We start from the raw sequence: 27,086 nt of genomic DNA, 5'->3' as shown, positions 1-27,086 counted from the left end.
ACCGCTCCTGGCAAAAATAACAAAACTACTGGAAATCGGAGTAAAACTACATTCCACCCCACCCCCATCTGTCCCCCTCCCAAATCCTGCCAGCAGAGTGGCTGTGTTGGGGGAGGGATTGGTAGGAGGGAGGGTCATCCCGGGGAAGGGGAATCCGGCGCAAATTTCCGCGCGCTACTCTCATTTGTCAGTTGATTCCGTCTAAAAGTTCGCTATTTATAGGCTACACCCTGCAGCCCGAATCCCCGCGCCCGCTTCCTTTGCAAAGTGAGAGAAGTCCTCGCGGCGCCGGGCGGCCCGTCTCGACCGCGTCCCGTGATCGGTTTGGTTTTGTTTCTGCCCTCGCACCGCGGGCAGCCCCGGAGCAGGACGCGGGGAGCAGCCCCGAAACCACCCACTCGCAGTAGTTGAGAGAGCGGCTCTGCAGTCCCACCATGTGAGTCCGCGCCTGACCCGGCTCGGCGCGCGCGGGCTGGCGGGCGGCCGCGGGGGCCGCCGCGCCGGAGCCCCCGGGGGGTTGGCCTCCGCCTCTGCCGGTGCGACCTCCGGCTGCTTCCTTCTTCCTCCTCCCCCCGCCTTTGATTTCTCGCTTCTCACTCTTTTATTTCCGCGCTTCTCTGACTCCCCTGCTTTCAACTTCCAGCTGAGTTTGGGCACATACAAAAAAAACAGAGGCGACTGGCCTTTACGTGGGAGGCGGGGTAGGTTGGGCGCGTGTGTTTCCTACTGTAGAAAACTCTGTGGGTCTGGGGGAGGGAGGCGCGTACGGGAGCGCGCCCGGTAGCTGGGACGGGGGGCGGGGGGTAGGGGGTGGGCGAGGCGCGTTGATCGCAAGACCTTTCCTCTTGTCTTGGCACCGACCGACCGCAGGATGGGAATGCAGTGTTCGTGAAGCTTCTCGGTTGGGAGCCATCCCTCTGCGATGGGGGCTGTGGGGGGGAAGGACAAGATGTCTTAAAATCTAGGAACCGCGCCGGGCGGAAAGGAGGGAAGAATGTGAGCGCTGGCAGAGGGTAGTCGGGAAACAGCGTCAAATCCCAAATTTAAGATAGAATTGGGGTCTGCGACACCCTTCCCCTCCTCGGCTGTGGACAAGACTCGCTTGCGGAGACAGCAAGGGCGCAAGCTTGGGGATCGCGGAGGTCCGCGGGCCTTGACCTTGTCTCCTCTTTCTACCTGCCAACGCCTTAGATGATGCTTCTGTGCTTTAGAACCTAGAAGTCGATGGGGGCGGGGAGCAGGGAGCGGGGCAGGTTGGAGAGGTGCCCCGAGCCCCGGGCGAGTGGAGCGCCAGACGCGCGCGTGGTTCGGGGAAGGGCTGTGCCCTCGGGGCCGCGACCAGGCCGGCTCTGCCGCGGGCGCGCGGCGGCGGCCATGAGACTCGCGCAGGGCAGTTCAAACCACCCTTTCCCCCTCAGAGCCCAGGCGCGGCATTTGGGGGGGTGGAGAAGGTTATGACTGAAAATAACCCGGGGCTTGGATCCGTTTGGCTGGAGATCTGAGCTCCAGCGCGGAGGTGGGGAGAGGTTAAGAATCCCCGAGCGAAGAACTGCGACCTCTCCTGTGGCGCGCTCAGGGCTCTGGCCCCCGCTGATGAATTTCTTCCCCATCACCGATTTCTCCTCTCACGGTGGAAGTCCCTGAATCCCCCTGTGACCGCTCCCTCAGGGCGCTCAGTCTGTCTGTGGACAAAAGTGGTAGGGAGCGAAGACCCAGCCCCGGTCTATGGCAGTGTCACAGGGGGAACCCGACTTTCCAAAGTATGTGCACTCAGGGTTCCCGGCACAGAAACGGGGTCTGAGGTCTGTTTCCGGCTCCAGTCGGTCCCTGCTTCACTCCTGGGCTCACTCCGCAAGGACAATCTGGTTCAGACGGGACGGGGGCCACCCCCAACTGGCCCGGAGCTACCCGGATTCTCACCCCGGCTTGCCCAAAAGAGCTTTCAGAAACTCGACCGCCAAGTTAAAATCAGAGGCAGTTTTCTTCTGCTGTCTCTGGGCTGCATGTGGGGTTATGGGTAGATGGCAAATTTATTACAACTTTACAGCCGGACACTAAGCGGCGGGGACCTGTACATGTCGGAATTAGGGGGCTGGGAATGCGGTGTCTCCTTCTCTCTTCCTCCGCCCCATTAGCCGACAGTAAGTGCCACTCAGTTCCCCTGGCACAGGTTCGGGGAAGCTTTTCTTATAAAAGGAAGAAAAAACGATCAAAAGTAAGAAAGATGGAAATTAAAAGGAAATGAAAGAAAAGACGAGATAAAAGGGAAGGTGTGGTCTCTAGCTAGCTGTATCCCTCCTTATCTCCTTGGAAAAGAGCGCGATATTTCTAGAGCCTTGGCGTTAGCCCAAGAGCATCCACCTCCAGACCCCACTCCAAGTTCTCTGACCTTGGCTGGCTAGTGGAGGCGCGTCAGCCCGTGCTTTATCTGACACGCTTCTCAGCTTCCTCAGCGCTCAACCCTTAACCACATGCAAATTCCCTGTCCCCAGCGCTGGACGACACGACACGCTTTGCTCAGGAACTGGTCAAAGATGGAGAAGGCCCAGCGCGCCCTCTCAGCGAGTCTACTTTGGCACAGTATCTGAGTCCCCGTCAGGGGCGCGCAAAGTGCAGCGCTCTGGTGGGAGAGGAATGCCTGCCCAGATAATTTCGCCTTTAGGAATTTTGAGAATTAGCTGGGCTCCTCACCCCCGTCTCGCTGAAGGAATCCTAGAACTTGGGAGCTTCGGGGAGCTCAAGGAAGTAAAATAAACTTGTCCTGAGCTCTGCCTCAGTTCTCTGCGCCGCGATTCCCCCGGATCTTTCTAGTTCTCCCTTCTGGCTGCAGATTCTTTTCCATCCCTGACATTCCGCACTCTGCTTCTGTTTCGGGGCCTCTAGACTCCTGGGGATTTACCCTCAGGTGGAAATTCTAGATAGGAAAGACACAAGTTCTCTTCCTCGGTTGAGTGAGAATGACCTTCCGACATCCAGACAAAAGAAGAGAATAAACTTGGTGTGTATGGAAGGAGGTGAGGGCAGAGAACGGGGAGGCCTGTTAGTGTCCAAATGAGCTTAGTTGCATGGAGGAAGAAATTTCTCTCTCTCCAAACAGCTCATGATTTCAAGGAACCCTGGAAAGAGAGAGGACAGGGGAGTTTCCTCTTAGAAATTCTTCAGATCAGTGATCTATAAGTGATGAGAGAGAAACTGTGGGGGAGAGGGGTGGCAGAGAAGGCCACCCATGCCTATCTGCAAACAGGCTTTGCCCTTTTGGATGACCTTAGATCATGGTTGTAAACGGTGGTAACAGTTTTATGGAAAATCAGAGCATAAACACCTGACAGTCCTCTTCATGGTGCCCTGAGCTGCTCTACTGGATCATCTGGGGCCTAAAACTGGAGGTTAGGAGGAACTTCAGTGTCCCCCCCCCTACCCCACCACCCCACCCCCATCCCCAGGTAGACCTGTGACTCTGCTGGGTGTGTGTGGAAGATTGTAAGCAGTGGTCACTTTTCCTGAAAACTGGAGCAATTCCTCTCCCTATGCTCATCTCCAGTCTTTCCTGGGTCAGTTATCCCAGGACTCCAGCCATTCCTAAGCTATGTTAGCAATTCCTAGCTTATGTGTTCTTTATAGAGACTGCTCTTATATGAAGAAGTGAACACTAAGAAGAGCTGAGTTGTGTCCTTTCAAGGTTTCAGTCGATTATAAATTTGCACGTCTCTGAGCACAAAACTGAGGTCTGAAATGTCAGTGGAAAGAGGGCTTAAGGAGAATCCAGAGAAGATCTAAGTGACTGGCAAGAAAGTTCCTTTAACTCCTTGCTTTCCTCTTCGGTTTCACCAGTTTAACTTCCTTTTTCTCTCTTAAGTGAAGAAATAGGATTCTCCACTTCTCTGACTGTTGTGGCCACGTGTTCATATGTATATTCTGGTCAAGGATTTTCAGAATTTGACCTGTAAAGTCTTCTGTGCACTCTTCCATCTGACTTGATTTTGACATGAAATATAAGCCTTTCTTTTCATCAAGTTCTTGTTCACCTTCAACAGTTGGTTTCAGTTTCTGTTATTTCTCAAATTTCCTTACAATAACATCCATGAACCAGATACGTTTAGCTTCTACGGGACAGGATTATTCCTTCTGCATTTCTCCAGGCAATTCTGGCTAAAACCGCCTTTGCTTTCACCTGAAAGAGATACTTACCTGAAGATGAAAGTGAGGGGCTTTTTTAAAACCCAGATTATCCAAATACTTGCTTTTATTTGTTCTTCTGCCTGTTTGGAATAAACCCAGTCATGTTAACATTTAAATAGACATGTTGCAAATGACAAACATGGCTTTTTATGTAGAAATTTTCTTCGAGATTTAAAAAGTCATGGCTCAGGTATTTAACATGATTTCAGGAAATTATATCTTTGAAATTCATTGACAGCTAGATTTATTTGCAGAACTTTCCATGCAACTTTGTCATGCTTGTTTACAGCTATATTCTCTGATCTAAGGGCATCTACCATCAACGGCTTCACAAGTATTGAGTCAAAGGAGATTTTTTTTTTCTAAATTCAAAATTCTTTCCACGTTTCCCCTTGTTTAAGGTAGTTGACCTGAAAGTTTGCAGCTCAGAAAAATTAAGTTTGGGACATATAATAGATTCTACTGACCCATTTGTATAATCTCTGTTTTATTGTTAACATTTTGATAGTTAAAAAGATTTCTTTTGGGGAGCAAATAAATGTATTATTATATATAGAGATTTATAAAATAAATATATATCTTTTTTTTTCAGGGAGGCTTACTGAATGATTAGTTTTCCTCCAGACTCTATTTTTTTCTATCAGATATGTCATTGTTTTCTATTTATCTTGTGTAAATCAAGGAAAGATTAAAATTACTGACTTATGATAAATCATATCACTCTTCTTATCAGAGTCATCAGTATTCTGTTATTTTGAATTAAACATTTTAATGTCATTTTGAAGACAGAAGGTCCCACATATGTTCATTAATAGGAGCTGGCTAAATTGGTTAAACTCGTGACAGGAAACATTTGGAAGTGGAAATGTAGCATTGGGAAAGTTGATGTTTTAATGGTAAACTGATGAACCAAGGATACCGTTCAAGAGCAAAAGCATTAATGACAAATGGCCCAGTGAAATACAGGAAATAGAACTTGTCAGCCACTGATCTTCTATATATAGTATTTCACTTGTAAACACTGTTTGGGCAATATATGAAGTAACTTTGTAGGGGAAAAGAAGCTCTTGCTAAGTACTGGAGATTCAAGCCAGTATTTTTTATAAAACGAGGTAAAATTTCAGATGCTGTAACATCCAACATTTTTTATTCTTTTAAAGCATACAACATAATGGCTTTTTACTATGATGCATCGCCGCTATTTAACTCTAGAACATTTTCATCACCCCAAAAGGAAACTGTGTATTCATTAAGCAGTCTCTCCCCTTCTCTCCTCCTCCCGACCCTTGGTGGTCACTGAGCTGCCTTCTGTCTCTATGGATCTGCCTGTTCTGGACATTTTGTAACTGAAATTATTTAATATTTGGCCCTGTGTGCCTGGCTTCATTCAGTTTACCTAGTAGTTTCCAAGTTCAGCCACGCTGCAGCATGTGTCAGTCCCTCATTCCTCTCTACAGCTGAATAATATCTGATTTTGTGGATATATCACATTGTGCTAGTGGACACTTGGGTTTCTACCATTTGGCTATTATGAACAATGCTGCTGTGAACATTCACTACAAAATTCGTTTGAACCCATTCAGCCTTTTTTTTTTTTTTTTTTTAATTATCATGATCAAATTCATCTACCAAGAAATCTCAAATAGTCTTTTCTGTTTAAATAATATTCAGAATCTTCCTTTAACCTATGTTTTCAGATCTTTGCTGGCCATATCCTAACTCTGTGTTTAACTTTCTGAGGAATCTATACAGTTTTACAGTCCTATTAAAAATGTCTGAGAATTCCAACTTCTCCACATCTTTGTCAACATTTATTTTATTTTCCATTTGAAAAAATCATAGCCATCCTAGTGAGTGTAAATGTTATCTCACTGGGATTTTGATTTGCATTTCCCTAATGACTAATGGTGCTGAGTATCTTTGCATGTGCTTATTGGCCATTTGAATATCTTCTTTGGATAAATATCTGTTCATTGTCTTTGCTTCCTTTTAAATTGCTTCCCTATTTGTCTTTTTGTTGTTGAACTGTAAGAGTTTTTGATGTATTTTGAGTATTAGATCCTTAGCACACACATGACTTACAAATATTTATCTTTCCTCCCATTCTCTGGATTGTTTTTCACCTTTTTGGTATTACCCTGCAGTTCATAAGAGTTTTTAGTTTTGATAAAGTCCAATTTAGTAGAAGTTATTTTAAACAATAAGTACATTCTTCATTCAGAGGGAAACAGATTGAACACAGGACCAAAAAAATTAAACGCTGAATCCTAAAAAAAAAAACCTGTCCTGTAATGCAAGAGAGCAACTTTACCAAATGTAGATTATCAAGGAGTGTGTAAAGTTACCACTGTACAAGTAAAGGAAACAGCTGTGGCTCCATTGACCTTTTTCTTTGAAGAAGTCCTGGGTTATTCAAGGCCTGATGAATGAGATCTTTTATCTTTAGATGACAGTAGTTTTTTTTTTTTTAATTATCTTTATCAAATTCATCTACCAAGAAATTTCAAATAGTCTCCTCTGTTTAAATAACATTCAGGATCTGCCTTAAACCAACAACAATCAGGAAGATCAAAGAAAATGTTGCCAGGATGTTTCTAACCCAGCCACACGCAGGCTATGAAGTCAGGTAATATACTTATAAAGTTCCCAGGAGAAAGGTCTTGGAGTCATAGATGAGAGAAACTAAAGTATTGCAAAGCACCTTAACACAAAGAGGACGAGTATAAAATGGACATTGTTGAGTGCACAGGTTTTGCCTGTTCTCTCAAATTGGCTGTTTTGAGATAATTAACTGATTTGAACCAGCTCTTCATTTAATTTCATTCTTAGTTATGAAGGAAGCAGGCTTGTGGTGAACATTGATCAACACATCTCTGATTCTGTCCCTCAAAAGTCTTGGACTGGATTCTGACATCTGCCATTTTATGGAATAACGTATTGGGCAAACCACTGGACTCTTTCTAAGTGTCCACGCACAGAGTTCTTGCATGATCCACACATGTTGCTGTTATCCTGAACAGCCAAGAAGGATTCTGAGGGGCACTCAGGCTCCTCCTTTGCAGGGTAACATCTTCGCCCTACAGGTATCTGAGGGAAAAACAGAATAATACATATTAAAATGATAAAGCATTTTGAAGTTGTAGTGTGTGTTTCCTTGTTTGTGTAGCACTTAAAATATACCAGGTATTGTCCGAAAACTTAACACATTAAAAAATTAAGTCCTCAAACAACCCCACAAGGTAGGTACTATTTCCCCTCATTTTATAAGTGAGAAAAGTGAAGCACGGAAATTTTATATAACTTGCCCACAATCATACAGTTGATAAGTAGCAGAGATAGATTTTTGAACCCAGATAGTCTGGCTCCAGAGTCTGTGTTCTTTAGACTGTATCATGTTGCTTACAGTTAAAACTTGGAGATTTCAAATGAAAATTGGAGTCTCTGCATTTATTGATTTACTTAGTGTTTATTGAATACCTATATTTTGTCAGACTTCTTTTGAGACGTTGGAAAGTCTAGGAATGCTGGGGCTGCAATATTGCATTCTCTCCTGGCAACTGTCAGCAGGAATTCAGATAGTCTGCCATCTTTTGATGGGTTCATCCAACTTGTCTTGATTCATTCACTTGTTTGCCTGCGTGAGTCCTGTAATCATTCACACTTGTTCCTGCTAACATGAGCCCCACACAAGGAAAATAGATCAGAACCAAAATATTCAACAGGAAGGCAATAAGTATAGCAGATAAATATTTTGGCATGGATTTAATTTTGCAAAGTTCTCTTGCTCCTGTCATTAACTACAGATCCCATGAGCCAAAGAGATTAGTTGGGTACCCCCTGAGTACTCAAGTGGAGGAACAAGCCCTTTTAAAATTGAGAAATTTAAAATCAGAAGAAAATCTAACATGTGTGCAGAGAATAATATAAATTAATATGCGTGTGTGTGCTAAGTAGCTTCAGTCATGTCTGACTCTTTAAGACCCTATGGATTGTAGCCCACCAGGTTCCTCTGTCCATGGGATTTTCCAGACAAGAATACAGGAGTGGTTTGCCATTCCCTTCTCCAGGGGATCTTCCTGACCCATGGATCAAACCCAAGTCTCCTGTGTCTCCTGCGTAGAAAGTGGATTCTTTACCACTGAGCCACCATGTAGGAAATTTTTAAAAAATCCCACCAATTAGAAATCTTTAATCATTAGTCTTTCAGGCAGAGATCTTTCAGTTATGACAGAATTTGTTTCATTATTTTATACACAAAAGGTAAATAACAAACAATATCAGATCTACTCCAAAAAGTAGGCTTCAGAATATGGCACAAAGTTGGGAAACAAGCAACCCTATTTCCTGTGTTTTCAAAAGATTGACTCATGCTTATTCAACTCAGTGTAGTTGAGCAGTATTCATATCAATTGCCCTGAGTGCTACAGGCTCCAAAAGAATCTTCTGAATGGAGAGAGAATTAAAGATGCCAAGTACTATGTTAATTGTATATATTCCATTGCATCCTAATTTTTGAGCAATGGTTAGTTATTATTCATGAGGACACTTGATAAGCAAGAACATTCCTCTTGTAAACATGTAAATACTAACCAAAGAGTTTTACTCTAGCCATTTGCCAACTTAAGAGTGAAGAGGCCATTTTTCAGAGGTCTGGTATGGAGCAGAGGAGGTGTTTTAACATTCCGTGCACTGTGATCAGTGTCAGATGGCTGAGCTTTCACCATGGTTAGACCCACGTTGGGTCCACAAGTGTGAGTCAAATGTTCTGTGGAAGTTTGCCAGGTGGGCTGACATGGAGGCATACAGTACTATTGGTTTAGCCCTGTTTTATTTGCTTTTAAATAATCAGCAGTGTGTTGATCAATCTTTCTGTGTTGAAAACTTGCTGTGATTACTTTATTGAATCCTATAGAATGATGGTGAACTTGATGATTCAGTGTGCAGTGTATGCTGAGTACCTGCTGGCTTTCAATGCTATGAGGTGGGTGGGAAGGTAATAGACATACTATGAATCGCGTAGGGAGGACAGTGAGGCTTAGAGATGACTGCCCATGACCACACAGGGAGTAGGGCTGCAGATTTGGGCCTCAAACCCAGGCTTCTGATGCCAAATTAAGGGTTCCTCTTCCATGTCTCTTGATCAGCATTTCTGAGAGTGTGTTTCACTTGAACCCCTTCACAATGACCTAGGACATTTGTATAAAATGTAGAATCCTAGGCCTTGCTCTAGAAATACTGAATCCCCAGGACCCAGAATTGTTAATGATCCCTTCAATATATTTATATACAGTTAACATTAGGCTTAACTGGTCTGTATACTAAAAATGTTGAAATATTTGGTTAGGTCAATTTTTTTTTTTTTAAATGCGGCTTGTTTCTAAAGTCTTCATTGAATTTGTTACAATATTGCTTCTGTTGTTTATGTTCTGTTTTTTTGGCCATGAGGCATAAGGGATCCCCAACCAGCGATGGAACCGGCACCCTCTGCATTGGAAGGCAAACTCTTAACCAGTGGACCACCAGTGAAGTCCCTGGTGAGGTCAATTTGACACTAAGATAGTTGGAAGAGAAAAAAAGAGAAATCTGACCACAGACAGTGAATGCTAGTGTGCTCTTGATAGTTGCCCCACAAATTGGGTTTTAAATAAGAGATTCAAAGACATCTTCCCATTTGGGGAGGTTGTTCTTATTAGAAGTATTCTGTGTGGGCTTCCCAGGTAACTCTAGTGGTAAAGAACCCACCTGCCAGTACAGGAGACCCAAGAGACAGAGGTTTGATCCCTGGGAAGATCTCCTGGAGTAGGAAACGGCAACCCCCTCCAGTATTCTTGCCTGGAGAATCCCATGATTTAAGTAAGAGAGTCAAAGAGATCCTCTTGTTTAGGGAGGTTGATCTTATTAGAAGTATTCCATAGAAGTGTATTTTTTTTTAAATCACTTTGTTTTATAAAATGTGTTCTGTAGGACCCTACTTCTACAGGATAGTCATTCATTCAGCAAATATTTACTAAAATGTCAAGTGCTATGTGAAGTGCTATGTCAACAGTGAAGGAACCCTGACTTTATGGAACCCCATCTATTGAGGAAAGATGGTAGAGATGCTTTGCCCCCAAAGTTTTCTTAGCAGACAAATTTGTAAAATAATGACTTTTACAGATTATTTCAGAAGCAGGTACACTTCAGAGCCTCCCATGTGCCTGATATGTGCTGTGAATATCTAAGACAGGATTGTTGAAAGTGGCGTTTTCCAGATGTATTACAGCATCCTTCAGGTGAAGATTACCTCCTAGATCTAGTGCTCCATATAACACCTTCTGGATCACACTCTTCCTGTGGTGAGATTCTGTTTCCTTGGAAGGCTCAGATCTGTGGCACTGATAGAGACAGGGAGTGTATTGTAGAAGTGGAATCCCACTGCACCTCTAGCCCCCAGAGTAGTAGTGTTCTGATAGCCTAGTGAGCACTGGGGTAAGCAACGAGCCGACTTTGGCCAAAGAGCTAGCATCCAGGGATTCAGATCAGCTTTGGGCCATCTTCATAGGTGGCTGGGGTGTGGATTTGAACATGGGGTGATCCCTGGATGTGTCCCTGGTCTCTCAGCTGAAGCATGGTGAAAGCAGAAGAAGAGATTCTAGCATTTCTGGGGCCCATTTTGGAGCACTGGGTGTGGGAAGAGTCGCATTAATGGAGAGCACGTGCCACTCTCTTTCCTAGACAGAAGGCTGGGTATTACTGGAGGGCCACTCAGCCTTTGACTCACTGCATGTAATCAGATTAATTTGCTGAAAAAGACCTCCTTTCTATGCGTTACCCACTTTATCAAGATAGTTGTTGGAAAAAGGAAAACATAGGCCTTTTCAGTGGATTGCCTAAGTCCAATGACTCCTAGCTTTGGTTTTTTGTTTTTTCTCGTTCTTCTTTTTCTCAGACAGTTGCTCTATCTAAAAAGAACAAAGTGGCTTGGCTCAGATAACTCACAGGGGTGAGTTCACCTGATGGATGGATTTAAATAGTTTGGATGTTGACATTTATCAGATTACCCAGAGAACTGCCACATCACCACCTTGATTCATGCATGTGGAGAGTCCTTAAAGAAACCTCTTCAGAATTGTTTGCTTTTCTTAGTTATCATAATATTGAAAGATACGTTGCTTTATTGTTCACTAAGTACGTGCTTTATTCTGTATTACCACACATACTTCCACACAGATATACAAAATAAAGTGAAGAAATGGAACAATTTCTCAATAATTCAGATAGTCATCACCTGAGTATATAAATACTTAAGACAGACTCCTCTGTCCCCCCTTTTTCCAGAGTTGTCTGATTAAATAGTCACCTTTTCACTCTTTGTGAGGGGATATCAGATCTCTTAAGTGTTGGTGTCTTGAACTTAAAGTCTAAATTTAGTTTACTCTTTTAATCACTTTGAGTAAGAGGAGTTAAATGCAATTGCTATCTTCAGGGAGGTTACAGCTTAGGCTGGGAGGTAGTCAGGAAGGGTAAAAACAGACATTGCTATGATATCATACAGCTATCTGGTAGGTGCTCCATGAAGAGTTTTAAGCATGGTGATGATGTTTCAAAGGCATTTAATCTGGCCATGAAGAATTAGGAAGAGCTGACTCCAGGAAAATTGCTGTGAGGTTGGTCTTTAAAAATAGGTAGAAGTTGATTTGGTGGAGTAGTAAAGAGAAGAAGAGTTTTGTATATAAGGCAAGAATATGAATAAAGACACAGAAATGGGAACATATAAGGCATATTTGGGACACCAAAGAAGTGTATTTAGGGGAGGAAGAGGGAAAACCAACAGAGAAAAATATAAGACGTGGGGACTTTGCTGGTCCAGTGGCTGAGACTGTACTCCCAATGCAGGGATCCTGGGTTCAATCCCTGGTCAGGGAACTAGATCCACGTGCTCCAACTCAGAATTCACATGCCACAACTAAGACCTGGTGCAGCCAAATGAACTAGAATAAATATTAAAAAAAAAAGAGAGAGAGAGACAACATTATTGAGGGTCTCTTAGCTGTGATACACTTAGGTATATCATCCATCCAATTTCACTTTTCATCCTTGCAGCAAGCAGGACAGATCACTTTTGAGGCTGTTGTTCGCCAAGATTCCTGTACCATTTCCATTGTAGAGTGTTTCTGCTGGGAAGTGACTGCCAAGGTGGGTACCATGCTTCCTAGGTCCCTTTGCATTTGTTGGGGCCAAATGATTGTTCTCCACATTGAGGTGTGTATATAACTTCCAGGCTGACATGGTTAGGAACACATGTGCCCTTTCCATCATGGACTATAGAAAGAAAAAGTTGTAAACAAAGGACTTCAAGATCTTAGGGGAGGAAGAACCAGTGCCTGGAGGAGCCTGTGTCCTACTCAACATGCAACCAGACTTCACATAAATGGGAAAGAAATTATGTCAGCTACTGAGATGTTGAGATTTATTTTTTATAGAAGCTAGGGCTACCTTCATTAATACAGGTATTATAATAGGCTTATATAACACAAGCTCGTAGATGTAAGTTACTCTAAATCCCTTAAAAATAACAAGTGGGGCCAGGATTACAAACCCAAGTGTGTCTTCAAGAGTGTTCTCTTATTCTATTCCCATGTCGCTGTTGTTTAAATATTCATTTATTATTATTATTATTTTAGCTTGGCTGCAGCACCTGGGATCTTCCTTGCATCATGCAGAATATTTCATTGTGGTGTGTGGGCTTCTCTCTAGCTGTGGCCCACGGGCTCAGTAGTTGGGGCGTGTGCGCTCAACCCCACAGCATGAGATCTTAGTTCCCTGACCAGGGGTGAACCCTCGTCCCCTGCATTGTAAGGCAGATTCTTAACCACTGGACCACCAGGGAAGTCATTATTCCCATGGTTTTAACAACTATCTCTATGCTATCAGTTCTCAGTTGTTGACCTATAACTCCTTTTTTTTAGGTCCAGACTGGTGTAGGTGGCTGCCTACTGCCTATATTATTTGGACCATAAATAAGGCTCCAGTATACTATAGATTAAGTAAGTTATTTTCCCCCCTAGAGTACTATGGGTTAAGTAAGTTTTTCCCCCTAGAGTAAGTTTAAAAAAATTTTTTCCCCCTTCTAATGGAATGCTTGTCTGGGCTGTCTGCTTTACTGATCCTTTGGTTCTTTACCTAGTGTCATCTAGCCCTCCTTTAAGGGGTTGTCTCATTGGCACGGTTAAAGTTAACCCACTTCCTGGTTTTCTGAAAAGAAATGTGACATAAGCAATTTTCTGAAAGCAAATGAGAGGTTGCATGCTTTGGCTCCTCTTCCATTATCAAGAACTTGGTCACAGGGATGTAGGAGGGCTGAACAGTGTGCTCACTGGTAGCTGGTTTTGTGCTTAGCTGAAACAGTACTGGATGGAAGAGGAGGAGGATTTTGCAGGACACCAATCATTCTGGCACAAGACTCTCAGACATTAAATCCACTGGGCCTGGATTTCCTTGGTGGTCCAGTGGTTAAGAATCCACCTGCCAATGTAGCGGACACAGGTTTAGTTCCTGGTCTGGGAAGATCCTACATGCTGTGGAGCAACGAAGCCCGCGCTGCAGCTACTGAGCAATGCTCTAAAGCCTGGGAGCCACAACTACTGAAGCCCATGTGCTCTAGGACTCGTGCTCCCCAACAAAAAAAGCGCCCAGACCGTGACTAGAGAAAGCCTGTGTGCGGCAGAGAAGACCCAGTGCAGCCAAAAATAAGTAAATAAAATCTTAAGAAATGTGAAAAAAGAAAAAAGTTAAAAATCCTGCTGAGTTTAGAAACACACTCATCCATCTACCCAAACTGACTTTGTATCTTGTTTTCTCTTCCCTGGTTAATGATCACACTACCCTCCCAGAGGCCCAGAGACCAGGGTGTGATATATACTCTGACTTATTCTTTTACCTTACTCTCCATTGCTAGTCGTTCTCATCTCTCAAGTATCTTTTGAAAGTGCTCACTCCACTTAATCCTTTTCTACCACCTTGCCCTGTGTCTTCGGCATCTCTCCCGGAGACTTGTAGAATGGCCTCCTCATTGGTCACCCTGTCTCCAACAGCCACCTAGCAAGGACATCCTTCACACTACCATGAGAGTGATTTTTCGAAAATGCAAATCTGATGATCATTTTACTCCCTTTTTACAACCCTTCAGTGATTTCCCATGGCAAAAGTCCAAATTGCTTTGCAGTGCACAAAAGGCCCTCTGTGGCTTCGTCCCTGAATCCCTCCACCGTCATTTCTGACACTTGACTGTTGTCCTCCCCCAAACAGATCACCCCCATGGTTTCAGTTATACTGAGAGCTGCCAGCCTGTTTCATTTCTTTGTTTCTCTGCTCATGTGTTCCTTCTGCCTAATGAATGATTATATATTTTTCAAGACTCAACACAGCTGACACCTTTTCTGTGACACTATACAGACACTTCTCCACTCTTTCCTTATTGTTTCATTTATTCCGTGAATAAATGTTCTGTTTATTGACGATCTGTCCCTTTCAGACTCATTGTGTTAAACATTGGATGTGAGAAGCAGAAGTAGGTATGATTTCTGCCCTTGTGAAGCTTATAGTCTAATGGCAGAGTTGGACATCAATCAAATAGTCCCACAAACAAATGGAAGGAAATTATAACTGTGACAAATGTTATGAAGAAGGAAAATAAATATATTGATCAGCCCATTGTAGGAGAATTTAACCTTAGTAAGGGAATATAGGGGGCTTCCCTGGTGGCTCAGAGGTAAAGAATCTGCCCGCCAATGCAGGAGACACAGGTTTGATCCCTGGATTGGGAAGATCCCTTGGAGGAAGAAATGGTAACCCTCTCCACTATCCATGCCTGAAGAATTCCATGGACAGAGGAACCTGGCAGGCTACAGTTCATGGGGTTACAAAGAGTCGGACGTGACTTAGTGACTAAACAACAATAGGAAAAGGTGAATTAGTCAGGTAAGAAAAATCGCTTGTAGACAGAAGTTACACAATGTATCAACACTAGGTTAGGAGGAAATTTCGGATTGTACCAGAGAAAAAAAGCTTCCTTTGACACTGTTATCCTTGGATGGATCTGAAAATTAAACAAAGACATACTAACAGGAAAACAGCACATACACTTATTTAATGTAAATTTGATGTGACATGGGAACCTTCCTAAGGAAACAAAGACCCAAAAGTGCGAACTGACTTGAATGGTTTCCTGGGCTTCCTGAAGAGTGGAAAGTCAAGGGAAGGTGTGAAAGGGCAAAGAGCATGAGATAAGTGAGTAAACTGGAAGAACTTAGCAAGGGGTGTTGGTTTGGATTCTTCTTGGTATCCCTCCATCTTGCAGACAAGGCTGTTCCTTCCCTCTGGGTGTAGGGAGGGTCCTTCTCACAGGAGGAAGACCTACTTCAGGGGAGAGGATGATGAAGGGAGGTTAGGGGGGCCTTTCTGCTTCTGCCATTTTCTCAAACTCCTTCAGCTTAAAATATTCAGCGTGCCAGGACACCATGTTTTGGGGTAGCACATCCTGAACCCCATCAGGTTAAGGGCTGAATAAAGACCAGTGCAGTGGAGGCATTGGTTTAGGAAATGAGGTACAGGGTGAGGCAGGAGAAGGAAGTGGAGACAAGGCTGTGAAGAGCTTCATAAGCCTGTTAAGGAGGTTTCTCCTTGTTTAAGTGGGATGGAAAGTCATTTAATGTAAGATAAGATGTAATCAGTTTTTTTTTTTTTTTTTAAGAATTCATTCTGGCCACTGTAAGAAGAGTGAGTTTGGTCAACTGACTGGATGATGCTAGAGTTGTTAGTTCAGGCTAGAGATACTGGTATATTGAATTAAGTTTGTGATAGTGGTGATGAAATAATTAATATTTAGGATTAGAGATGGTAGATGAAGAAGAAGGAGATATGAAGAATGATCCCCATATTCCTGGATGGAGGATAAAGCTAGTCATGGAGAAAAGAAATATACTAGGAGAAAACTAGCTCAGAGAGAGGTTGAATGTGAGCTGCCTTGGAGATATCTAGAAGGAATCATTTCCCTGGATGTTCAGCATATTTCGGTTGCTGCACGCGTGTGTGTGCGCATGTGTATGTGTGCGCACACATGTTCATTCACTTCAGTCATGTCCAACTCTGTGTGACCCTATGGACTGTAGCCCGCCAGCCTCCTCTGTCCATGGGATTTTCCAGGCAAGAATACTGGAGTGGGTTGCCATGCCCTTCTCCAGGGGATCTTCCCAATCTAGGAATTGAACCCGTGTCTCCTGTGTCTCCTGCATTGCAGGTTGATTCTTTACCACTGAGCCACTTGGGAAGCCCTGTAGCTTCACATATGCTACATTATAATTACCTCTGTGCTTCTCTTTGATAGCTCAGTTGGTAAAGAATCCTCCTGCAATTCAGGAGACCCCAGTTTGATTCGTGGGTCGGGAAGATCCCCTGGAGAAGGGATAGGCTACCCACTCCAGTATTCTTGGGCTTCTCTGTGGTTCAGCTGGTAAAGAAGCCACCTGCAATGCGGAGACCTGGGTTCGATCCCTGGGTTGGGAAGGTCCCCTGGAGAAGGGAAGAGCTTCCCACTCCAGTATTGAGGCCTGGAGAATTCCATGGACTGTGTATGTGTAGTCCATGAGGTCTCAAAGAGCCGGACAAGACAGAGTGACATACACTTACTAGGTTCTCAAAGGGATGGAACAGCATTTATTTATTTTTTTCTTCTCCTCTTCTCCACCTTCTTCCTCTTCTTTTTCTTCAGATTAATTTTTATTGGAAAATATTTGCTTTAAAATGTTGTGTTAGTTTCTGCTGCATAGCAAAATGAATCAGCCATACATATACATGTATCCCCTCCCTTTTGGGCTTCCTTCTCATTCAGGCCACCACAGTGCATTCAGTAGAGTTCCCTGTGCCACGCAGTATGTTTGCATTAGTTACCTATTTCATATACAGTATCAATAGTGCATATAATAGTGTCAATCCCAGTCTCCCAATTCCTCCCATACTCCCTTCCCCCTTGGTATCCATATATTGTCTACATCTGTGTCTTTATTTCTGCTTTGCAAGTAAAATCACCTATTCCATTTTTAGATTCCATTATATGTGTTAATATACACTATTTGTTTTTCTAACTACTTCACTCTGTATAACATTCTCTAGGTCCACTCATGTCTCTGCAAATGACCCAATTTTGTTCCTTTTTATGGCTGAGTAATACTCCATTGTATATATGTACCGCATCTTCTTTATCCATTCCTTTGTTAATGGAAATTTAGATTGTTTTCATGTCCTTGCTATTGTAAGTAGTGCTTTTATGAACATTGGGTGCAGGTATTTTTTTGGAATTATGGTTTTCATCTTATTCCTTCTTATATCCTCAGTACCAATTATTGTAAATTGCAAGTATTTTCCCAGTATATGTTTGTGAATAAATGATCTGACTGACTCCAAAGCCCACACAATTCTTCCCATGCCAGTAACAGGGACAAAAAAATACTAGAAAGATAAGTTGAGGCTCAGTTGTAGTAATTTAAATCCCTGGCTAATAAGTGTACATTAGGACACAAAATATAATTAAACCTTAAGTTTACAGCTGGTTTCCATCCCAACCTTTGTTCCAAATACTGCTTGTGTTATTTTAAAAGCCATATAATGTTGACTCAAGGGACATTCTTTCCTGAGTAAATCAAAGCCAGTCAAGCTATAAGAACAACATAGAGATGATGCTCCAGAAATGAACTATGTCTTTATGTGGCAGAACTAAAAGAAATTAGAATGAATCTACAGAACGAGGGTTGGCAGAGACAAAAGAAATGTAACCAGGCCTATTTATTTTTTCACTCTCTTTTTCTTTTACTTTGGAGGTTAGCATTCAGTCATTAGGGCAGATCTAGAGAGAGATTCAGACATTTACATGGTCCTTTAATGGGCTATTTTCACAGCATGGATCTGAAGCATATTCGCTGTTTCTTGGAGTCAGAATGACAGAACAGTATTTTGAATCTGCTGAATTTAATCCTAATCACACAAGCAGCCTCTGTGGTGAAACAAAGCTAAGTCTTTACGTTCCCTGTGAAGTGTCTGGGGATGTGGGCCCCTTAAAACTGACTCCTGCAAGACCTTGTTTGAACTCAGTTTGTACACGATAATGGTGTGTTTAGTTTCACTAACCCAGACCAGGGTGAGCTTTTTCTACTGTAATCTAGAAATTGGAGAAATCATCCCTTATTGTTTTATTGGAAATCTACACTTCTAAGGTCCCATGCCTGTCTTACCCCATGACATAGTGTAAATCATTGAGGCCAAAGTGTGTGTGTTTTTCCCACTTTGTATGCTTTTTTGGTGTGATTCTTTCTTTTTCTTTGGAAGATGGTACCATCCTTTTCTAATGTGAGCGAAGGGGAGAGTGGTTGGCTTGAATGAACTTCAGAGTTCCTTCTTGCCCACCTTAGTGATGAGAATTGGAATGGAGTAAGTATCATGTGACTGATGGTCCAACCATATTGATTTTATTGACTGGCTATGGCAAACTTGACTACGTATAGCTGCAGACTCTGAGGCCAAATCTGTCTAGTACAAAGGGTAGATCTGGCAGTTACCCAGTATCTTCAGGCCACAGAGATGGTCAAGCTGAACGTAGTTGTTAAAACTGTCAGTATTTGCATTAAAAAGTTTAACAGAGTGATTTAGAGTCCAGGATCCAGAATCAGACTTCTTGGGTTAATTTCTTACTTCAGCCAATTTCCAGTGGCGTAAACGTGTGCTTCGTGTTAAGTCACTTCAGTTGTGTCCTATTCTTTGCGACCTTATGGGCTGTCGCCTGCCAGGCTCCTCTGTCCATGGAATTCTCCAGGCAAGAATATCGAATTGGGTTGCATGTCCTCCTCCACAGGATCTTCCTCACCCAGGGATTAAACCTTCATCTCGAGTCTCCTGCATTAGCAGGCACATTCTTTATCAATATTCCTACCTGGGAAGTCTGGTATAAAATTAGTCCAGTAATATAACTCTTTGTTTCTCAGTCTCCCTATGTTTAAGATGCAGGACTAAAAGAAATTAGAATAAATTAGAATATTAGTAATTTACTTATTGCAGTGGGTAATTGGAAGAATTAAAAGCACTAATGTAGATGAAATGCTTTGGATCTGGCACATGCTGCTGCTGCTAAGTCACTTCAGTCATGTCCGACTCTGTGCGACCCCATAGATGGCAGCCCACCAAGCTCCCCTTTTCCTGGGATTCTCCAGGCAAGAACCCTGGAGTGGGTTGCCATTTCCTTCTCCAAGGCACGAAAGTGAAAAGTGAAAGTGAAGTCATTCAGTCGTGTCTGAATCCTAGCGACCCCATGGACTGCAGCCTACCAGGCTCCTCCATCCATGGGCTTTTCCAGGCAAGAGTACTGGAGTGGGGTGCCATTGCCTTCTCTGCTGGCACATAGTAAGTGCTAAATAATTTCTTGTTTGCTTCATTAGGAAGATGCTAAAGATGTGGGCTTTATAAAGACAAAGGTAGATTTGTGAAAGTAAGGTCAGCTCAACTTTTGGTAAAATGAAAATAATTTGAACTTTTTGGTGAAATATTAAATGTACATCATCTACTTGACCTTTTAAGCTGAATTATTTTAGAGGTTGATTTCTACAAATATGCCTAAAAGTATTATAAATATCAAAAAATAATCCAGAGGAGTTGAAGACATAGGTGTCATTAAGTGAAGGTTAAAGACCTCAAGGTGATTTAGTTTGGTGAAGACAAAGAAAAATTACCAGACTGGACCTAGAAATAAATTTATTAACAAGTTAATAAAGCCAGCTATTTATTGAGTGCTTTGTACATCACAGGAAGTGAATATTTAATTTCATTTAATTTTTTAATCATTTAACTTCTGTTAATCACAAAATTCCAGGAAGTTGTTATCTCTATCTTACATATAACTCACCTGAGACTCAGAGAAGTGTTGTAGCTTTTTGTGGTTCCAAAGTTTTGTACCAGAATCCAGATTGGAACCCACTTATGACAAACTGCAAAGCCAGTATTTTTAACCACTATGATGAATTTCTCTCTATCTCTATATTGTATTTTATAGTATAACTATCATCAACATGGCATTTAAAGCACTTTAAATGCTCTTTGAGCTAAGCATTCTTGACATCTCAATTTTACAGATAAGAAAATTGAAACTTAAATGGATTGATTTGAACCCAGGATTATCCAGTAACTGCATATCCCATTTGTAAGACTGCAGATTTTCTAATTTATCTACAACCATCCAAGACTAGAGATCCTTTAAAAAACAAAAACAAAAAAACCACCTTTGTATTGTATATTGGAGTCTATAGCTGATTAACAATATTGTGATAGTTTCAGGTGTGCAGCAAGGGGACTCAGCCACACATATATACGTGTACCATTCTCCCCCCAACTCCCTGCTCATCCAGGCTGCCACATTACATTGAGCAGAGTTCCCTATGCTTTACAGTAGGTCCTTGTTGGTTATCCATTTTAAATATAGCAGTGTGTACAGGTCCATCCCAAACTCTTTAAGTGTTCCTTCCCCTCATTCTTTCCCCCTGGTAACCATAAGCTCATTCCCTAAATAAGACCAGAGATTCTCATCAATTCCATACTTACCACCAACCCAGGGGGCTGGTGTCAGTAGGGAGAGGAGAGTCAGCAGAAATAGCAATGGAAAAGCGATTCAGAGAGGAGGTAAAGCAGCAAGGACTTGGGTGGGGGAGAAACGCAGAACCGTAACTATCCTACACTGTCTCTGCAAACTAGGAAAATCTCTATCTTGCTTGTCACATTCTCAGTGACACGATGATCAACTCCTTTTATTTTCTGTGTTTCATTAACGATGCCAAAATTATAACAAAATATCTTTGTTAGGCTTTATAAGAACATTTTGACAGTTTGGCTGTTAAAATACTAAGGGTATGGGGAATTGCTTTCCCCCTAAGTTGGTAAAATATGATATTCATTTTCTCTATTACCATGTCATATTTCAAGTAAGCATCATTAGGGTCAAAACATTTAGCTTTTTGATTAAATATTGTCAGTAAGTTTAATAGATCCTATAGAAGCCATCTCACTTCTTTAAACACTTCAGGAAAATCATGGATTGTTATTAGTTTGGTTTGAATTAGTAGCAAATCATTATACTCTATTTGGGAACTTGCCAATGAGATGACAGCCAGAGTTAGGACCTGCCAGCGATCACTGTTATCCATGGTGATGGCTTTATACATTCCTCTCAAGATAATTAAGATATTTATATCCATAAAATGGAAGAGTGCCTATCTTAATCTATTTTATCTATAGCACCTACATAGAATCTAGACATTTTAACAGGCTAAGCAGGGATCAGGATCTTGGAAAAAATACACATTAATAAATTTTTCGTTCAGTCTTCCCTCCCCTGTTCTACCCACTTACACCAAAAATTACCATTAAGAAATTGTCCATGTACTGGAAGTCAGCCTTCTCTAAGTTCATTTATTCATCAAATTTATATGGAGATGCTATCAAATATCAGAGACTGGGGGTGCTGGGTAGTGAATGAAACAGACCAAAATTCGGCTCATGGAGCTTAAATTCTAGTGGACAGAGAATGAACAGGATATAAGATCATGTTAGCTGAAGTGAAGCAAAGAAGGAAGAGAAGGGGATATGAAATGTTTGGGAGGGTGAAATTCGGATCAGGTGAAGAAGGAAATTATCCATGAGAAAGCAACTTTTGAGTGCAGACCTGAAGGAAATGAGGAAGCCAACTTTATAGGAGTCTGGGCAAAGAGCATCTCAGGCAGAGGGAAGAGCAAACACAGAGCACTTGTGGGAGGGGCATGTGCCCCACGTTAGAGCGAGTAGGACAGCGGAGCTGGAGCACGGTGAACAGGAACATGAGTGCAGGAGATGCGAGAGAGGTTATGGGTCTTATAAATGCTGTAAGTGAGAGTTCGTAGACTCTGACCTCCTATAATGCCACAACCAGGCGGGTGGAGGCAGATAGGGAGGAGCTGTTCTAGAATACACACGGATGGGATTTTTTTCCCTTTCCACTGAAGTTTATTGAAATCCAACTACATGGCAGGCACTATTCTCTACTCTGAAGGCCCGGGGAAGAAAGATAAATGTATTTCCCTCAAGTGATACAGCCTGGTAGAGGAGACAGAAAAGTAAACACTCAAACATGCTGCACTCTATAAACTTTCTTTTCCCAAGTGGGAAGTTTTGCATAAGTAGGAACAATGCCCATCCCCACCCATATTTACCCTAAAAGCGACAGGAAGGCTGTGTGAACAACGCCCAGCCGTATTTCCCCCAGGGAAAGATCACAATGACACACAGAGGGACCCCTCTCATCCAGCAGAATGGAGTGACTGCCTTCTTCCTCACTTCCCCACATGCGACATGTCTCCCCAGAGAAGAAGCTGCTGCTGCTGCTAAGTCACTTCAGTCGTGTCCGACTCAGTGCGACCCCAGAGACGGCAGCCTACCAGGCTCCCTTGTCCCTGGGATTCTCCAGGCAAGAACACTGGAATGGGTTGCCATTTCCTTCTCCAATGCGTGAAAGTGAAAAGTGAAAGTGAAGTTGTTCAGTTGTGTCTGACTCGTAGAGACCCCGTGGACTGCAGCCTACCAGGCTCCTCCGTCCATGGGACTTTCCAGGCAAGAGTACTGGAGTGGGGTGCCATTGCCTTCTCTGAGAGAAGAAGCAGTTAATTGTAAAAAGCTTTCAGTTAATTGTAAAAAGCTTTTAGATCTCCGTGCACAAGTGCGGTGTACTATGGGATATCTATGGGATAACGGTGTTCTTGAAAAGTTGTATATAAACTGAATTTGGATCCAGTGAGTTCTATTCAGAATGAATTCTAAGACATTAGTCATGCCAAAAAGTCTATTAGAACACAAACCATCTTGTGAAATGAAAAGCACCTTGTGTTTCATTAAAGCTAAATTTTCTCACCCTGACAAAGTAAGAAGATAGCTGTACTTAGACACCTCAATCTGGGATCGCTCCTTTTTCTTCAGTCTTGCCCAAGTTACTGTGTAGCAAGAGTATGAGATCTTTTTTGCTGACAAGTTAGAACTGTCTTCTGCATCCCAGTCAGGGGCATATTGGTTATTTTCTTCCAGGTTCTTCTTGGTTATTTTCTTCTACCTAGGACTTAATTGCACTTTCATATATCTAACTAGCAAGAAACTTCAAACTTTTAACCATCTTTACTTTTTGTGGTGTGACGTAAGGAAAGATCCCTGCCTGATCTGTGTGGTAGGTTTTATCTTTAATTAGCATTAGAAGTTCAACTCTCTCTCTCAGTCCAAATTCTTTTTTTTTTTTTTAATTTATTGTAAATTAAAAAAAATTGGAGTATAATTGCTACACAATGTTGTGTTAGTTTCTGCTGTACAACAGCGTGAATCAGCTGTTAGTATACATTTATGCCCTCCCTCTTGAACCTCCCCCCACCATCACCCCTCTGGTTCATCGCAGAGCACCGAGCTGAGCTCCTTGCACTATACAGCAAGTTCCCACTAGCTATCTATTTTACACGTGGTGGTTTATATACGTCAATGCTACTCTCTCAATTTATCCCACCCTCTCCTTCCTCTGCTGCATCTACAGGTCCATTCTCTCCCTCTGCATTTCTATTCCTGCCCTGCAAATAGGTTCATCAGTATACCATTTTTCTAGATTCCACATATATGCATTAATATATGATATCCTGGTGGCTCAGATGGTAAAGAATCTGCCTGCAATGCAGGAGACCCAGGTTCAATCCCTGGGTCGGGAAGATCCCCTGGAGAAAGGAAGGGCTACCCACTCTAGTATTCTTGCCTGGGAAATCCCATGGACAGAGGAGCCTGGCAGGCTACAAAGAGCCAGACATGATTGAGTGACTAACACTTTCACTTTTGATGTCCTGGTTCCACTTTTGAATCGTTTAAAAAAAAAAAAAAAGGCCCATGCTTGCGTGTGAGTAGCTTTCTCGCCCCCTTGCCTACTTGTGAAAGGTTGGGAGTCTAAAGACCTCTTCATTTTGTCTTGTCTCTGACCCTTTCATCTCATCTGGCAGCCCTTCTACCAATACAATTCTCTTGAAATATATGAGTTTCTCATGACTTACTGGCATTTAGGCTATTAGTCAAAAACCTCACAGACGTAACTCTTCAAGGTACCTCCTCCTCTGTCTTGAGCCCTGGGTGAAGCTGCTATAGAAGAACACTTAAGATGCTTAGAAGTTCTGTTGTTTCACAAAGAGGGTCTATGACACTTGCTTGTGGAATCTTCGAAAGCTCTTTATGTAGCTGAATGTTTCTGTGGAGCCCCATGTCAAATCTTTCTGAGGCCTTAACAAAGACTCTATGTTTGATCTTTCTCTTGAGGCAATGAAAGATTTCTTACTATGAGAATCCTTTTGAGAGCAACTAGAGATGAGAAACAGTTTTCTTTTGAAACACAGCAAATCCTGGATCTCAATTCTGCTAAAAAAGTATTGAATAGTCTTCCCATGAACCCATCCTTCTCTTCTTGAGTTTTATTAAAGTCCCCTACATATGAACCTTCAAGTTGTGAGCTTTCAGAGATGTGGATGTATGATAAACCTGTTACAGTACAGCACTATATAGCTATAGCTGATTGTGTTAATTGGGTACCTAGGCTACTTTTGTTGGATTTAGGAACAAGTTGAACTTAAAGAAACGCGTTCTCGGAACAGAACTTGTTCACACGTAGGGGACTCACTGTATACAAATCTAGAAAAAGCCAGATAGTGCTTTCAAACTGGGCCTGGAACTCTTACTCATATCCTGAAGATCATTAGGCTGTCTTCTATTGTTTGTATTATTGTAGGCAATTATTTGCTCACTGTTCTGCCTATATTTAATTCAGGTGACCTTTTTTCAAGGCTTCCATGTATTTTCCTCTCTGTCCTTCAAGTTCTCATCTCCTTGAGGCCCTTCCAGCTTTCACTAACCATCTCCTCAAGGCTCTAACAACCAGTGTCTGCTGCGTGGTCCCAAACTCAGTGTCACAGGCTTTAGATTTTTTAGATAGAGTCCCACTTTTGGAAATGGTCTACTGCAGTTATACATGACTATGTGAAAACTCACTTTAGTACTTAGTGGCTTAGAACAACCACTTTCCAAATAAATCTAAATATTGATTTATTTATAGCTGATTTACAATGCTGCAGTAATTTTTGCCATACAGTATAGCACAGTGATTCAGTTATATATACACACACACACATATTCTTTTTCATATTCTTTTCTATTATAGTTTATCACAGTATATTGAATATAGTTCCCTGTGCTATACATTTGGACCTTGTTTTTTATCCATTCCATATATACTGGTTTACATCTGCTAATCCCAAGCTCCCAATCCCATCTCCCCTCCCCACTTTCACAACCACTGTGTTTTGCTCATCAGTTTGTGGAACCGGAATTTGGAAAGACCTCAGACAGCTGGTGCTTGAGGTCTCTTCTGCAGCAGCCACCAGATACAGCCTAGGACTATGGTTACCTGACAGAGAAGGCAATGGCACCCCACTCCAGTACTCTTGCCTGGAAAATCCCATGCATGGAGGAGCCTGGTGGGCTGCAGTCCATGGGGTCGCTAAGAGTCGGACACAACTGAGCGACTTCACTTTCACTTTTTCACTTTCATGCATTGGAGAAGGAAATGGCAACCCATTCCAGTGTTCTTGCCTGGAGAATCCCAGGGACGGGGGAGCCTGGTGGGCTGACGTCTACGGGGTCACACAGAGTTGGACATGACTGAAGTGACTTAGCAGTAGCAGCAGCATGGTTACCTGAAGCGATCCAAGTGGGTCCCTCTCAGGGCTGGCAACTGATGCTGGCTGTTGTCTAGCAGCTGAGGTGGGGCTGTCAGCCTGAGTGTGTGTGTATGGCTTTACCTTATGATATGGGTTCCTATAAGCATGGTGACTAGATTCTCAGGGGGAATGTCTGGGGAGAGAATGTTATAAGAGACCTAGATAGAAACTGCAAAAATTCTTATGACTCAGCTTTGGTAGTTCCAGAAGGTCATTGTTGTTGAATTTTAATAGTCCTTATTCAATGGGTGGAGCTATTTTCTCTCAATGAGAAAAGAACAAATATTTTGTGGCCATCTTTAATCTTCCACACTGATGATCAGAGCCCTCTCAAACTATCCCCCTTTGGGGGAAAATATTGGCAGCATGGATGTGTGCTTATTAGAACCAGCAGCTAAAAAGTTGGGAAGTTTTTCAGGGGATTCTGTGGCCCAGGGGGTGGTACCTAAGGAATTCTGATTCAAAGAAATCCTCTTGCTAAAAGCTTTTTGCTCTGAAAAAGTTTGTAAGTGTATGAAATGTTGCAAACTTTTAGAAGCTGCCTTTCTTTTTCTTCTTTGACTTAGTCATATTGTTCCAGTCATTTTGAATGCCGTGGACTAATCTGTATATAAATTTTGAAATACTGTGAATCCCTGTCGGGATGGTCCATTTTTTAAGTTCAGCTGGACAGTCCACCCTATTTTACAGTCTCCAGCAGGACTCAGTGACCTTTTAACTGTAGTGTATCAAAATCTTGACCTTTTGTTTTGGAGAACTGGGTATTAAGAAGGCTGGCATGGTCATACCCCACGTGGGAGGCAGGGTGGCAGGCTCCTGAGGTGATGCCATCCATGCAGGCTTAATGGTTCTCCAGGTGTGGGCTGGAGAGAGAGAAAGAAGAGCACCCTAGACAATTTATTCAAGCCTGTCTTTGTGTCTTCTTGGTGTCCTGGCCTCCAGTGATAGACTTCCATCTTACTTTTTAAATAGGAACCTCACCCTAGGATACTTTATTGGATGGCTGCACACTTGGACAAAAATCAAGACTCTTCTGGAAGAACTTGGGCATTTCCCTCTAAGCCTCAATGGCACTCATGA

General features: G+C 42.5%; 1 protein-coding gene across 2 annotated transcripts in view; it reads left to right on the top strand.

The window, feature by feature from the left end:
* Window positions 1-222: 222 nt before the first annotated feature.
* The window catches only part of ESRRG (estrogen related receptor gamma), a 693,887-nt gene continuing 667,023 nt past the window's right edge, over window positions 223-27,086 (top strand). For both annotated transcript variants that reach the window (XM_055581899.1, XM_055581896.1), the window contains exon 1: window positions 223-436. The gene's annotated coding sequence lies outside the window, so the exon portion shown is untranslated. The remainder of the gene's footprint in view (window positions 437-27,086) is intronic.

This window comes from Bubalus kerabau, chromosome 5 (genome assembly GCF_029407905.1).
Source record: "Bubalus kerabau isolate K-KA32 ecotype Philippines breed swamp buffalo chromosome 5, PCC_UOA_SB_1v2, whole genome shotgun sequence".
Classification (NCBI taxonomy): Eukaryota; Metazoa; Chordata; class Mammalia; order Artiodactyla; family Bovidae; genus Bubalus; species Bubalus kerabau.
Note: the sequence above shows the minus strand (reverse complement) of the source record. Positions and strands in the feature narration are given on the sequence as shown.